The 15,753-nt window shown below is 43.5% G+C and overlaps 1 long non-coding RNA gene across 2 annotated transcripts; it reads left to right on the top strand.

Moving 5' to 3' along the window:
• The first annotated feature begins 10,436 nt into the window (after window positions 1-10,436).
• LOC118233185 lies at window positions 10,437-15,492 on the top strand. Of its 2 annotated transcripts, none has more exons than XR_004766474.1 (3): window positions 10,437-10,715; window positions 11,973-12,099; window positions 13,524-15,492. It is a non-coding gene; the product is annotated as an uncharacterized LOC118233185 (long non-coding RNA). The 2 variants fall into 2 exon arrangements; XR_004766473.1 differs by having other exon boundaries at window positions 10,437-10,793.
• The last annotated feature ends 261 nt before the right edge of the window (window positions 15,493-15,753 follow it).

Raw genomic sequence — 15,753 nt, 5'->3', positions numbered from 1 at the left:
CGGAGAGCCAAACAACAACCAGCTGTATCAAGTAGCACAGACCTTGTGAAGCATAAATTGTGAATTGTGACGTTGTTTCGATGTGACCGCGGAATGTGTGTGTGTGTGTGTGTGTGTGTGTGCGTGTTTGTGTGTGTATGTGTTTTACAATTGCAGGAAGCAGCAGATGGGCAAATTGCAAGGTGCAATCGCTCATCATCGCCGCGGTGACAGACACATGTGGTGTGGGGATATCGAGAATTGCGTCTCTCTTCACAGGATGAACCCCTCGTGTTGATGACTTTGTCCCTCGTACGCACACCAGCAGACTCACGCACACACGTGCCTGAGCGCTGTATGCTCCACTCATTCGGTGTCTTACTCAGCTCCGTTTTCAAGGTAACACTATGTCAGTCTCACAATGTGTTGCACTTGGCAGCAAAGCTGGAATATGCAAATGGGACCCCTGAAAAGACTCGCTCTAGAATTTCTCTTCTCACAGGAAGACAGCAACGGTAAATTACCCCTCGGTTGAGTCAAGCAACTCTTGTCATCTGGGATACAATGTGCTATACAGCTAGACAGAGATATTTTTTTTCCAACAAGGAAATTTAACTATATTATATATCATATATTATACATTTTAAACTAAACAATGATTTGCCAGTTACTCTTTTGTACTTACTTACTGCGGTTCTGTGGTCATTTCAGACAAATGAATAATGGAAGTGAATCCTTTCCTTGTGCAAGTGATTTAACGACGAGGAGCTTCCTGAATCCAGAGCAGACAGTCACGGTACAACTATAACAGCCAGCTAATGGCGTTAACCACCACAGGCACCCGCCCAGCACGACTGCTTCTCTCACCCCTGCCAGCCCGGAGATCCCCCCCCCCCGCCCCCTTTCCCCCCCAACCCCCCTCCCTCCCTGGCCGTGCCATTTATTATGCAAATGAAGTGCGGAAAAAGGTGAGATTGCCCTTCTCCAATCACACGTCCCGACCCGCTGCCGTTGCGGGGGTGAGAGGCGGGGAGGCGGGTTCAATCAGCGAGCTCTGCCTGGAGACGGTGCCCCGCTGAGCCAATAAATACAGGCCGGGCCCCCGCACGCGGGCCCCCATTGTTTCTGCGCCTCTAATCAGAGGGGCCTTGTTCCGTCTCGGGGGCCGCAAAACGGCTCCCCCACTCCAGCGCCCTGTGTGCGGAGTGAGACGCTCCCCACTCCAGCGCCCTGTGTGCGGAGTGAGACGCTCCCCACTCCAGCGCCCTGTGTGCGGAGTGAGACGCTCCCCACTCCAGCGCCCTGTGTGCGGAGTGAGACGCTCCCCACTCCAGTGTCCTGTGTGCGGAGTGAGACGCTCCCCACTCCAGCGCCCTGTGTGCGGAGTGAGACGCTCCCCACTCCAGCGCCCTGTGTGCGGAGTGAGACGCTCCCACTCCAGCGCCCTGTGTGCGGAGTGAGACGGCTCCCCACTCCAGCGCCCTGTGTGCGGAGTGAGACGGCTCCCCACTCCAGCGCCCTGTGTGCGGAGTGAGACGGCTCCCCACTCCAGCGCCCTGTGTGCGGAGTGAGACGCTCCCCACTCCAGCGCCCTGTGTGCGGAGTGAGACGCTCCCCACTCCAGCGCCCTGTGTGCGGAGTGAGACGCTCCCCACTCCAGCGCCCTGTGTGCGGAGTGAGACGCTCCCCACTCCAGCGCCCTGTGTGCGGAGTGAGACGGCTCCCCACTCCAGCGCCCTGTGTGCGGAGTGAGACGGCTCCCCACTCCAGCGCCCTGTGTGCGGAGTGAGACGCTCCCCACTCCAGCGCCCTGTGTGCGGAGTGAGACGCTCCCCACTCCAGCGCCCTGTGTGCGGAGTGAGACGCTCCCCACTCCAGCGCCCTGTGTGCGGAGTGAGACGGCTCCCCACTCCAGCGCCCTGTGTGCGGAGTGAGACGGCTCCCCACTCCAGCGCCCTGTGTGCGGAGTGAGACGCTCCCCACTCCAGCGCCCTGTGTGTGGAGTGAGACGCTCCCCACTCCAGCGCCCTGTGTGCGGAGTGAGACGCTCCCCACTCCAGCGCCCTGTGTGCGGAGTGAGACGCACCCCACTCCAGCGCCCTGTGTGCGGAGTGAGACGCTCCCCATTCCAGCGCCCTGTGTGCGGAGTGAGACGCTCCCCACTCCAGCGCCCTGTGTGCGGAGTGAGACGCTCCCCACTCCAGCGCCCTGTGTGCGGAGTGAGACGCTCCCCACTCCAGCGCCCTGTGTGCGGAGTGAGACGCTCCCCACTCCAGCGCCCTGTGTGCGGACACCGCGGCCGTAAACCTGTGTGCCCCCGGGGCTGCTAAGCGCGGTGCTGGGGACCCTGTGCCCCCGGGGAAGTGTGTGGCGGAGGCAGATTCATACGCTGAAAGCGTCACAGAGAATCGCGAACGAGCTTTCGGTGCAAACGAGCGCGCAGGGTTTCTCCGTCGTGTTTCAGGGACCGCGTCTGCTTTTACTTGACGAATGCGCCCCCGCTGATGCCGTCGCGAGCGAAACCCAAAATAAACCGACACGCAGCCCTCACCAGCTGTATGGCTCTCACGCTGCTCAAATAATACACATTTATTTGCCATCCGATACACTTCATGTTGCATGCCACTGATCAAATGCTACGTTATGTTATTACTGGTCTCAAGGAGGCACAATTCTCAGTGGGTGTCCTTGCAGTGGAACACACGTGCGGTACACCGAAACCAACCTATTTTTTATTGAAATTTACATCTAATAAACCTTTTGATTGCCCACAGATCTGAATAATTTTGATAATGTCCTCTTTCTCTTTAGTCTCCCAGTGGCCCCCTGTTACCGTGGTAATTACATAAACTAGCATGGGCTGTTCATGGCCATTAGAGCCCACATACCTCCTAATGCGAGCCTACAGGAACTCTGACTATAAATAAGAACTGAGTCGGCTGCTCACTGGGGCAGTGTGATTGCTTATACCTCTTAGGCGCATTCAAAGAAAAAAAAATAAAGGAAAGAAAAACATAAAATTACCAACATTATATTACTCTCTTAGCATTTATTGTCAATCTAATATTGCCAATTAGGCATCCTTAAAACATCTCGAATCAATGTGGAAATGATTAAAGAACAATTGTGAATGTGTGGCTTTGTAGACCATATAAATTACCATCATTATCAGAAGTAAAAAGAATTAGAGGGAATTTCTGGGCGATTTTCCCCAGAGCGTTGATATACTTAGCATCGCAGTCCTGCTGGAACACCCCTCCCAGCTTCAAGTCAGGCCACATTTCACTGTTTTTTTTTTAAATTACTGTTTGTGAAAGCAAATTTAGTACAGTATGAGGGTACAGTGTGAGACTGATTTCAGCAAAGGATGTATGTTATCAGTGAGCGGCGACTTGAATACTACAAACCACAAGAACAATTTTTTGCTGACTATATTCTCCAAGCATAAACTTTATACCTCCAGTCCCAGTGGGCTATCACTCTACTTTCATTAGACTAGGCACAGTCATTAAGCTGTGTGAAGTTATGTGCACTAAACTGTTCTACCAAACTATCATGAAACATAATAAGAGAGACATGGACAAACATGATTTTAAAGTTTGGTTTGTTTTCAACCTGGTCGCAGCTCTTACCCGAGCACATGAACACAGAAAAACATTATAATCATATATTATAGTACAGTATAAGAGATAACAGTATAACAGTATTACAGATAACAGTATTATCGTATGAGAATTTAAAAACAAAGCACCTGGTGTCATTTAATACTATTAGAGAAGGCCTATGTTTGATGAGATGAGGCTGTCTGTGATCACTGTGATCTTTAATCACTATCTTGAAGTTCTGTTCTTCAGAGGAAGCTCTCCAGGTAGGCAAAGGAGGCACTGCCTCTTCAAAAAAAAAAAAAAAAAAATTAAATTAAAAACTCCATCAAGAAGTTTAATCAATCAAATTAGGCCTACTTAAAAAAAAATACAAATAGCAAAAATGTTATTTTGCATCTTATTTTAAAAATTGCGGAATAAACAGTGACATCAATTGGCCAAAAAATGAAAATAGTGTAAACTTGCTCCGTGGAGGCAATCTCAAACGTGCCTACGAGGAGCTAGTCACCCATTGTAGCTATGTATGTATCAAAGCTAAGAGGCTCCTGTTTTTATACTTCAGTAATCATTTTAATTGTGAACAGTCACATGACGGGAGGCAGTGCTGCAACCCATTCATAGTTTCCTAATAAAAACAGCCATTCCATGGATTGAACAACAGCACTGCCAAGTAAATAGGCCTGTATGAGGCCTTCCCTTTAGAATATGAAGTGGTTCCTACCAAGAAATCAGGAACAGTGCATGAGAGGCCAGTTTTGAATGATGATGAGTAGCAGACTCATCGCATACTTTGCAGTTGGCGTACACAATTTCAGGGCGACTTGTACTAGCGAAAATAAAAGTCATAGGACAAAAGAATTAGAAGTGCGATTATTTTTCTGTTACTCTGTGTGATGGCCTAATGTTTGACTCTAATAAAGCACAGCGATATGACAGTTCTTCTGTTTTGTCAACATTTAATTCAGTTTTTCCTCACTGAATGGTGCAGTTATGAAATAACGGCAGATCAGTTTCTCTGCAATATACTGATAATTATGACAGCTAACGTGATGGACAGGTAATTATGCCAGCTCCCCTGATTACCTTCATGTGTGATCAAATACTAAATTGGCAAGTGTATGTATCAAGGTACGAATTGGCGATGCCACTCCGTAGACCACTTATTTTTGTAATATGCGCACCTCTGAATGAACTAACAGTATTCACATATTTCTTTTTGTTTGTTTCTCTTATGTGGTTCTTCATTTAAAGTTCCAGTTTCACAATTAGAGAAATTGTTTCTGACATTTGGCCTGTTGGATATGAATGGAGACATGTGGCTAAATGCTAAACAGGTTGATTTTCAAGTGTTTTCTGACCATTCATGGTGAATGTTGGAGTGGACATTAAGCACAATCATGTGAGCAAACATTTACACAGATTTCATCAGGACACTTGGATTTTCTCACGAGGAACAGATCTTCGTGGTGTCTGAGAAAAAAACTTCCACACAGAGAAAAGCAGAAACATGTGTATGCATATATTTAGCATGGATTCTAAGTAAACTTTGATACTAGCTAGCTGCACCTAGTTGATAGTGTGCTCCATTTCAGATTTATCTTTGTTGTGGCAGAAGTACATTTAGCATGTACATTTATATTTATCATTTACATTAAACATTCAGATTTATATTTAGTATTTACATTTAATATTTACATATAATATATAATTTTTCAATCTTGCTTTAATGCATGACATTACTCTTGGAAAAGCGATTACACAGTTTGAGATAAATTTCTCTCAAAATGTTTAAAAAAGTGACATTTGAAAATCGTAGTGCATTTTTTTTTACACTTTTACAAATGTGCAAAAATTGAGCAGGGTTACAGAGTGTGTAAGATTACGATAATAACTGCAAACCTGTGAAGTTGTGTGGCGATGGGACTTTTGTGAGTCTTGTGAGTTCAGTTCTCACAGTAAAGGAACAAGGAATGCCCAAGCTCATACAGTTGTTTTCAATGCGAAAAGTAAATGTCATTATGTAGTATTATTTTCGCGGAAGGCACCAAGATGCGGAGCGACTTTATATTTACTGAAGCAATTCAGGTTAAGCACTTTGCTCAAGGGTACGTTGGTGTACTATCGAAATTCGAAGCAGCGGTTCACAAACCAATACTTCACACCACTGCTCCGGTATTATGTCTGTGATAAAATAAAAAAAAGATACTGTAGTCAGTTATTTTGTCCCCAGAAGCTCCAGTTTATCGGCGGTGGTCTTTTGATATGTAGCCGCGCCAGTGATCTGATAGCCTGGCCGCGTAGCTAATCAGGCTGCGAACAGGAAGCAGCTGAGTGGTGCTAAACCCCAGAAGAGACAGTAAGTCTGGAGGCCCTCTATTGATTACCCGGTAGACAGCATAGATTCTCACACAGGCTCGAACGTTAGCCGGCTCAGTGGCGCATGTCCTCACCAGATTGTGCAATTCATATTCCTTCTGCTCGCCTCGGCTCTTTTTTTTCCAGCCCATTTGAATTAGCCACAGCTTTCAGACGGGGGAAATGTTTTCCGCGTGAGGTTTCATGTACTTGCGTGTCCAGTAAAAGACAGTGATTTAGAAGCCTGCGCTTCATTGGTCGCATTGTTTTTGTCACTATGTTCTGTTACCGGGTAGCAAAGGAGTTCTTGGGATAATGCGATTGCATGTTGCTGACACGTTTTGCAGGCACAGAGTCGTTCTGCATCCACGACTCACGCGTTTTATCCATCCAGGTGCCTCGGTTTTCATGTGGAACACCCATCCCATCTTTGTCTGTATGGAGACAACTCAGAAAGTACATTTGTTGTGCTTTGACTTGCTGATTTAAACTTCAGGGTTTATGTATATATGTATGTGTGTGTGTGTGTGTGTGGCCATGTATCATTATCTTTGTGAGAACCAAATGTCCCCACAAGGATAGAAAGATGAGGACAATTATGCAAAGTGGGAACCTTTTGCTGGTCCCCACAAGTTCAAGAGGGTGTTTTAGGGTTAGGACTTAGAGTTAGGGTTAGGGCTACAATTAGGTAAAGGTTAGGCATTTAGTGGTTGGGGTTAAGGTTAGGGTTAGGGTGAGAGGTTACGGAATGAATGTAAGTCAATGGGAAGTCCTCACAAGTATAGCAATACAAACATGTGTGTGTGTGTGTGTGTGTGTGCATGTGTGCGTGTGTGTGTGCATGTGCATGCGTGTCTCCAAAGAATACATGACACATGACATTGTCCCTGCGAGAATGAAAGAACAATAAGTAACCATTTAAAGCACTAAATAGTTTAAACAGTCTACAATTTAAGCTCTTTTCTCTCTTACACCCTTTTTGATCTGTGGTTTTGATTTAACCTCAGCTGGTGGTCATTTAACAGGTGCCCAGTTGATGGATTCATGGCGGTTTAATAATTATGTGTTCACAGTTACTCAGCAAAATATCCATATTGCTTCATAAATAAATAGAAAGTAAATAAATTAATACACACTTTTTCCCATTCCCTGGTTTACAAATTGAAGAAGAAAGAGGTGCTGCTTGTTCTGTACGGCACTCAACCATCTTGCCAATGCTTTCTGCCCTGCCTCCTCAGCTGCTGCTCAGTGCATGGAAAAAGAGAGGGGGGGATTTTTTGGGCTTGCTGCTGCACCCCTGGCAACCAGCTGTCCCTCCACCCGCCCCAACCGCGGCAGCCCTGTTTCAAGCGCCCGCGCTGAGCGGTCCGTCGCAGATGGCCGACGTGGAGCCACACCAAAACACACAAAGAAGGGCTGGCACACACCGAGGGGGTCACCGTCTGAAGAGCTGCCAGCTTCAAACTGCGTGTTATTTCTTTGGGACAAATGCACGGAAACCACGGCAACGGGGAGGTCTCACCGGGAAATTTGTAATTCATAGTAAGCGACATCGTTTTTACCCAGCAGATTATCTGCAGATGCATGGAGGCGCACAATGAAAGCTTGCCTGCTCTGAAAGCACAAGACCCTGCAAACTGTGTGACCAACCGGACGCGCATAAATATTTACACTTCTCTCCGAACACAAGAAATACAAGAAAACAATAGCAAATCCATTTCTGAATCTGACCGTACACCTTACCCCTCATTGTCAACCACACGCATGTTCACGCACGCATGCACGCACACACACCCGCACGTACGCCCTCACACACACATACACACGCACACACTGCACCTGTTCACCGCCGCTGGTCTTACTGTAGCTAGAAGAGCAATATCCTTTTAAACTATTATTATTTTTCCCAATTTCTTACACTTTGGGGATCAGTTAAGTTTATTGCAGTAACACAAACCCTGTTCGTAGAATGAATTACACAAGCATTTTGTTTTCTCCTTCTCCTTTGTTGCAGGTATTCTGGAGCTCAAATTAGCATTCCTGGCACTGTTGTCATCCCCTCATGCTGCTACTTTATATTTGAACTCTCTCTCTCTCTCCCTCTCACTCTCTTTTTCTCTCTCTCTCTCTCTCTCTCTCAGTGTTTCTCCCCTCAGTCTGTCTGATACACATGCTGAATGTTGTGCAGATAGAGATATTATTAATTCACATATCCCTATACAAAAATACTACATGGCTCCATTAGTTATTTGATCCGGTGTACGAACATTTTTAATCCTCTTGACAACATGAATGAATGCCCTTTTCAAAGCTTCCGCTTCTTCTATTCTTTTTTAAAATTCTTCAGAGGCTGTTATTGATTTAGTGTTTGGTTCAACATGTAGCTATGTCTCAAATCTCAAATCCCTTCCCAGCAGCCTGGCTTCTTTGACACCGCTATCTGACACAGAACGATAAACCTTGATGTTTGTTCAAGCTGTGGCGTTAGGACATTTATGTAAAGAAAAGAGGACTGTAAACAGCTCCAGCTTTCAAATATGCTAATGATGAACATACAACAGAACAAGTATTTTTTTTCCTTTTTTTTTTTACAAATAAAATTAAATCTGAAAAAAAAACAGAATTCCTGGAAGGCATAACCCAGACATCTTTCTAAAAGCATATTTTTGAACGTTTTTCAACGCTTGAGCCAAAAGCCATGCAGGTTCTTTACAATGCCTCATGCAAAGAGAATGTCTGAATTGCAAATTAAAAGAACAGACAGAGGTGAAAAAAATAGATTTATGAAAAAGGCTGAGGTGTTTTAGCTTTTCTAACAAGGTCTTCATGCCAGATGCAGCAGAAATAACTCATCTTCACAATAACATAAAGACACGTCGACTGCAGTTACAAATAAATTGCTCTCTCAGCAATGCTAATGTCCTGTGTGCTGAATGAAGTAATTGCACTTCCCCACAATACACAGAGTGGAATAATTACAATTATTCTGGAAAGAGGAGGCCTTTTTCCATTATGGATTTTGAAATGTTAATGTTTCTTTTTTTTGGCTCTTAATTTCAGCAATCAGTAGTTTGTGCATGCACTGTCTAATCAAAAAGGACACTGGCAGGCAAGAGGAGCCCTTGTTCATTGTTTGCCATGCCAGTCTGGCAGTTTGAAATCTTATAGCACCATCACAGTAAAAGCAAAGGGGAGAAAAAAAAAAGTAATTACCTCAAATTGAGCCTCTCTGCACAATATAACTACCTCTGATGCAGAGGACCATTTGCATTAGCAGGGTCTGAGCGTGCCCGTGCCCCTCTCCGCTGTCACTTCCTGTGCGGAAGGCGATGGGGTGATGTAATGTTGTATACAGATGCATATTAAGCAGAGAGTCCCCAGGACTCTGATTAATGTGATTTATCCTTGACCAGATGGTGTAGAACAAGACCCATCCATCAAAATGAAAAGACCAATGAGCAGTCCTCGCGACGGTCCGCGTGGAACCGGGGGGGTACAGCCAGCGAGCCCAGGTGCACCGTACACCAGGAGCCCCCCAACAGGCAAGCCAATGGCTGCCCTGGATGTTCCAGGTGGCACTGCATGTGTTGCTTGGACGATACTCGCATGTTTGCCTTTATGTTGCTGGTGGATGAAATACACGGTTGTGTTTTTATTGAAATTCAGGCTGTGCCAAGTGTGTTATTTGCTGTTTCCCAGGTTGGAGGCTGCAGTGCATAAGCTGGTCCAGATTTCACATCGTTACAGCCTCCTGCATGAAGAAAGCATGAACAGGCATTGTGTGAACCTCTTGGGTTCACAGCCTATAAAGAATGCATGTTGCGATCACTCGAGGATTTGGAAGAATAGAATTGGGTTTATGCCCACAGCCCATTATCTTTATTGTAGCTCCTCCTCTTATGGTCATTTGTGAATTCACAAAGGGTTGTTACGTGAAAAAACTAAATCCACTGATTTTTACACTGTTACGTGTACATTCTGACTTTATTGCCGCACAGTCTGAACTATGCAATGTTACTGCGACACTACAGAAATAGAGAAAACTTTACAGTAAACCATTAGGTAATTTTATCAGTTAATTTTACAGTTTTTTTTTTTGCATGAATATTAATATAAAGTAATGTTGCTATTGAAAAGATAATATGCAATTATTTCTTATTTGTATGCAGTGAAAGCTTCTATCTTCTATCCCTTAAAGCTAAGGCTGTGCTGCATAGTGTTTCACTGTTTTTTCACTTGTTATTACAGAGAACTTGTATTTTTTCTGTTTATTCTTCAGTTACTTCTAAAAATCAAGCTTGGAAAGAACTAGACTTTTTCATGATTTCATTGTTGTGCTGGTGACTGTTTTTTTTTCTTCTTTTTTTCTGCTTAGCAACAACTGTCTTCAGCTGTTGGAAACGCACGGCAGAGAGTGCCCAGAATCACACTCAAGTGAAGCCTCCGTGGCAACCTTTCAGAGACCTTGTGACAAAACATTTCTGGATGGCTGCTGCCAGCCTCTCTCTCCACGCTTGGGTTCAGAACAGACGGGTAACAAGCCCTGCTAGTCATTTGAAGTTGCTCATTTATTATGAATCCTCTGGAATTCAATGACTCGACAAAGGGAGAGAGATCTGACACGGCCGCATCCACAGCTGTTCATTAAAGAAGACTTCTTCCCATAATCTTGGCAACTCAACGATAATGTATTCTAATGAACAAAATGAAGAAAAGGGGTTTGAGGAATTATATGGACGAAAATGAAGATTTCTGCCAGGGAAAGTCTTGGCTGAGGTACTGTTGTTATAAAATGGTTTAATTTTTTAATTCATTTATCATTCATCGGTTAGGACTCCAATGCATGAGCTCTCAGTGAGTATAAAAATCTAATTTAAACAGTTCTCTCAAGGCTCTCTATAATGATTTATATCTGGCTCAGTAGTTCATGTGGATTTCCTTCTCTCACACTTAATCCTGTTAGCAGCTGTGTCCAGAATATTCCCTTGGCAAACTGCAGGATCCCAGACAAAATGCACTACTGAAATTTAAAGCTTTCTTTGCAGGTAGCATGATGGCGACTGCACATGTATCCAGTCTGCAGACAGAATTTGGAAACACTTCATTCTGAGTTTTGCTTTTTGACGTTTAGTTATTAATTAACAATTCCATGAACTATTACCAGAGACCAAACGATCTCTTACGCAAGGAGGCTTGAGTTTAACAATGTAATTTGTTCCAAAAAAATGTTGCTATTCAGCAAAAACTGAGAGGCCTGTGCAGGCTTTTCTTTGAAGAAGGCAAATGGAACAAGAAGGCAAATCTTTCTCCAGTGTGAAGTGAAATGTTGGAAGCACATGCATAAGTCTTTTGCGTCTATCGGTGACAGCAACTCTTCCGATGACAGAGTTGAACAATGGAGCCTGGATCTGCATTGCATCAGTTTATTGCTGTCACTTTCATCTTTTAGGTGTGTTTCCCCTGCTGAATATTCACACACCAAAAAGATGTTTTATTCCAGCTTTAATCAGCTTAAGCTGGTCCAGCTGGTTTACCCTGTGTTTTTGTCACTTTTATCTGGTCAACCAGCTGTTTACCAACTGAGCAGCCAATATTAACAGATAATTCACCAATTTATCACCAAATTACTCCACCAACTTAACCAATTTTGACCAGCTTTGTTTAGCTAGAGACCAGCTTTGAGCAGCCACAGATCAGCTATGACTGATTAGAAGTGTCGAAAACACAGCTTATACCATTTTAAGGCAGCGTTGAATCCCAGCTGGTCTTAGCTGGAATTTTCAGCAGGGTCATTTCTTTGAGAATTTTGAATACCTGATTTGCATACCTTTCCTCTATGCAATAAACCAAAGAAGGTATGCGGAGTAAAGCCACAAAAACTACAGTTGAGGCATACATTATCTTTGCAGCATAAATTAGACTGTTTGGGGGGGGGGGGGGGGGGGGGGGGGACAAAGTTTCCTGTTTTGGATGTAAATGACCATATTTGAGGTGTAAATAATCTCTTTCTGTGGGCAAACTCCATATCTTCAGATGAAATGGCACTCTGCGCTCAAAGACCAGGGGTGTGCCTGTCTTTTTGAGGGGAGCGGGCAGTTGCCACCTGCTCCATCTGCCTCCATCTGGTGCAGTTGCCACCCTGGAGATCCCCAATGGGAAGGTGGGTAGTGCGAAGTAATTGTGTGCACATGTGTAGGAGAGCAAGCTGGGTACAGCAGAGGTAGGCCTCTCTTCGTCAAACACATCAAACTAAGACCGTATTCTGATGGGACCAAAGCCTTCTTCTTTGGACCTCCAGAGACATCCAAGGCTGTGTTAGAAATGCAGTGATATCGGCAGCAGTAAGCATGTAATAGATTAGTCATGTAGAGAACAGTTGTATTATAGTACATAACATGCAATGCAACTTTTTTTTTTTTTACTGTATTTTCCTTAAAAATTTTATTCGAAAGGTAAATGCAAAATAATCAACATTTCCACAAATACATGCATTTGAGTAACAGGAAAGGAAGATTTATTTGTAATTTAGGGAGCCACAGCTCTGAAGTCAGCCCTGTAAACTATGAATTATTCCCTTTTCACAGGATACCCTAGATAGAAGACCCCTAAATGCTGTTGTTGTATTACAATTTGGGAATTTTTATAATAAATTATTAGAAAACAATCATTCCAATTTAACCAACTAACAAAAATGGCAAATTTACTACTACTCTTGACAAAAGAGGTGATGTTTGCAAGTAATTATGATTAAGCCCACCCAGTATTGATAGCTCCAGTATCTGAAAGAATATTGCTACTGTGCATGTTGTAAATGATCAACCTCCACTTTTATCTGATGTAAACTATAGAAAGTTTACATTCAAAATCCAAAAAAGGAATAGTGACCTTAGGATGTGGCATAGCTATGCTGGGCTCAGAATCAGAACACCCCACACTTGTATACATGTCTTTTAGCTGCTTATATTTGGGGATGGGCCAGGGTCTTATGACCAGGTCCACCACAGCAGGACATTGTATAGACCATAAATGAATAACCTATATACAATTATAATGCTCTTCTCTTTCATAGTTTGTAATCTAAAACTATGTATCCACCAAGAGTGCCAGACCTAGGTAAAAAGCTTACTTTCATCTATAGTGACAAACAGGTGTACTTAAGTTGCACATATGTGCACGGTCTCACAACAGTAGCACAGCACAAAGCAGACAAGTATGCAGGCCAGCAGACTGGAGTCCCAGTCCATTCCTGGAATGCAGTGGCCTACAGTAGACATGATCTGGCCTGACGCAGGTTGCCTGACGGAGGGAGGTGCACTGTGGCTGCATCCATTTATTCCCGCACATATTTCTGGGCCAACTGTGATTAGCAGGGCTCAGATGCAGCGCCTGCCAAATTCAGTACACTGTGAAATCTGTTTCTACTTTTTCAGAAGAAAAAAAAAAAAAACAGTTGATAATGTTAGATTTAACACATTGCTTTCTGTACTGAATTTGTGTTCGCAGGCTTAGCCCCCTCCAAAAATTATGTACAGTATGTACAGTTCCCATGGACACGTCTCCAAAAATGTTCCCTTTATCTTTCAGGAGGCATAGCGAATCGGTGACTACCCAGGCCAGCGTTGCCGTGACAGGGGGTGTGGCAGTGGGGAAACTCATACAATGTAAGTCTGGTAAGCTGCCTTTGAAGTCCCAGGGTGCACTGGGGTTATTGGCAGTGGAAGTATGAGGGTTTAGCCTGCCTGTTCAAAGCCCCCACTTGACAGAGGCTCCAACCACATGGTGACACAGTGTGATGCTATCTATCATCTTACTTTTCCACCACCTCTGGAACCTAACCTCTCTCTTTCTCTTTCCCTCTTTCTTTCTCTTTCTCTCTCCTATCTCTGATAAACTGAAATGATTGAATGTACCAACAGTAATACTTAAAAATGTGTAAAACATGGTCAAACTTTGCACCTGGTACAAAAAAAAAGCAATATACAATTAACATAGGCTGAGAAAATCCATAAACTTAATTTTATCTGAATTTATCGGTGGTTATTTTCCATCAATAATATGTGGCCTTCCCTTTAACATTAGATTTATAGATATAAAAGCAATTACGCCCATTGTAAACACATTTAAATATGAAGTATCGTGTGTCGAGAACTGGAATTAATTTTTCTCAGAAGATCAAAAGAATGACCTCATTCATATTTAACGCAAAGGAGCCTGACCTCACCCACTGGACTTCCTGACAGTACCCACATTAAGTTTAGTCTAGTTACTCTGGTATGTCAGTGCAAGACTGCTATTACATAACTCTCCTGTATCAGTCATTAGGAATGGATTCCTTAAATTCTATCATGGTATGTGAGCAGAACACTAAACGATCCCCTGATTAGATACAACTAAAATATTGGAACCTGCAAGTGTTTGGCTTTAGGTTCCAGGGTGCAGCATCTACAGCTAGGCCCTTCTTCTTTAAAGAGACAGGGAAGGACCTACTATCTGCACTGAATTGCCTCTGTTGACCCTTTGTCATGAATATGAGATATGAGACCAAGAGAGGTCAGGTCATGGATCACTGCCTCTCACTGTTGCACTGCTAGTTACTGCTACTGGAATGGGTGTAACCGTGTTATGGTAACAGAGATGAGAGAGAATTTAGATAAAATAATAACCCTTGTGAGGTCAATGGTTAGGTGACCATGCCAGATTATGACGTTTGACCTATCTTTGTCCTTTTTTGTCCATTTGTGCTTTATAGCGATCATAGGTGCTGTCCTCAGAAAGTCTACTAAATATGTGGGCACTGGTCTGTATTCCAGCACATGTCTAAGAGAGCAAAGAGTGGGTAGAACAGCAACAGTACAGTACAGTGTGTACATGTAAAATATACCTTGTGGGTTTAAGTTTTTTCGACATGGAGGTTTCCATGGACACAATGGCTAGATATAGGTATCATTGGCTTTCTTATTTGGGGATTCTGCAGATGCTTCCACAAAATAAACAGAATACAGAGGCAAAATAACGGTGACTGCACATCTTTAGACCGTGGGTATAATTACCAAACCAGTTCTGTTTCAGCCTAAAACCACCAACCAGCAGTTGTGAAAATGTGTTTATAATGATCTCTTCTCCCGGCAGAATGTAAATTGGTTGCTACTTTTTTGTGGAGGTGGATGGGAGAGCTGATGTTACATTGGCTGACTTCTGCAAAAGCGCAGCTGAGACCCCCTCCCCAGAGAATATTGAAGGTCTGAACGGCAATGTTGACTTAATACGCACACATATGCACACACACACACACACGCACGCACGCACACACATATATATACACTAGGGGTGTGCAGAGACATCATTATCTGTATCTGTATCTGTTCAATCAAAAAAATAATCTGTCTGTGTATCTGTATTCGGATAGAAGACCGGAAGTGGGCGTGGTTTTTACCGGACGTCACGTTAAATCGGGCAAATGTTGTATTTTGTAACCTAATATTCATTGGCAATGCAATTGTTGTGCCTTCAAATCATCAAATTGATTTAATATTGGCATATAATTAATTATTAAATATATTTCCACATCCTCATACTGTACTTTTCATCTCTCTCTCTCTCTCTCTCTCTCTCTCTCTTTATTTTTATTTTTAACTAAACTAAGTTTTATGAACTGTCTGAAGTTGAGATGAATTGAATACCCTATGGGCAATATACTGTTTTGAGAAAATGGCTGTTAAAGGGACTTTTAAACGCTAGTAGCCAATGAATTCAAAGAGGTTTGCTTGTCTTTCGTCCATCCTCACAGTGACAGCAAAGGAAATAGCCACATATG

The sequence above is a fragment of the Anguilla anguilla genome, chromosome 8 (assembly GCF_013347855.1).
Source record: "Anguilla anguilla isolate fAngAng1 chromosome 8, fAngAng1.pri, whole genome shotgun sequence".
In the NCBI taxonomy this organism is placed as follows: Eukaryota; Metazoa; Chordata; class Actinopteri; order Anguilliformes; family Anguillidae; genus Anguilla; species Anguilla anguilla.
This window is presented reverse-complemented; position numbering and strand designations above follow the sequence as displayed.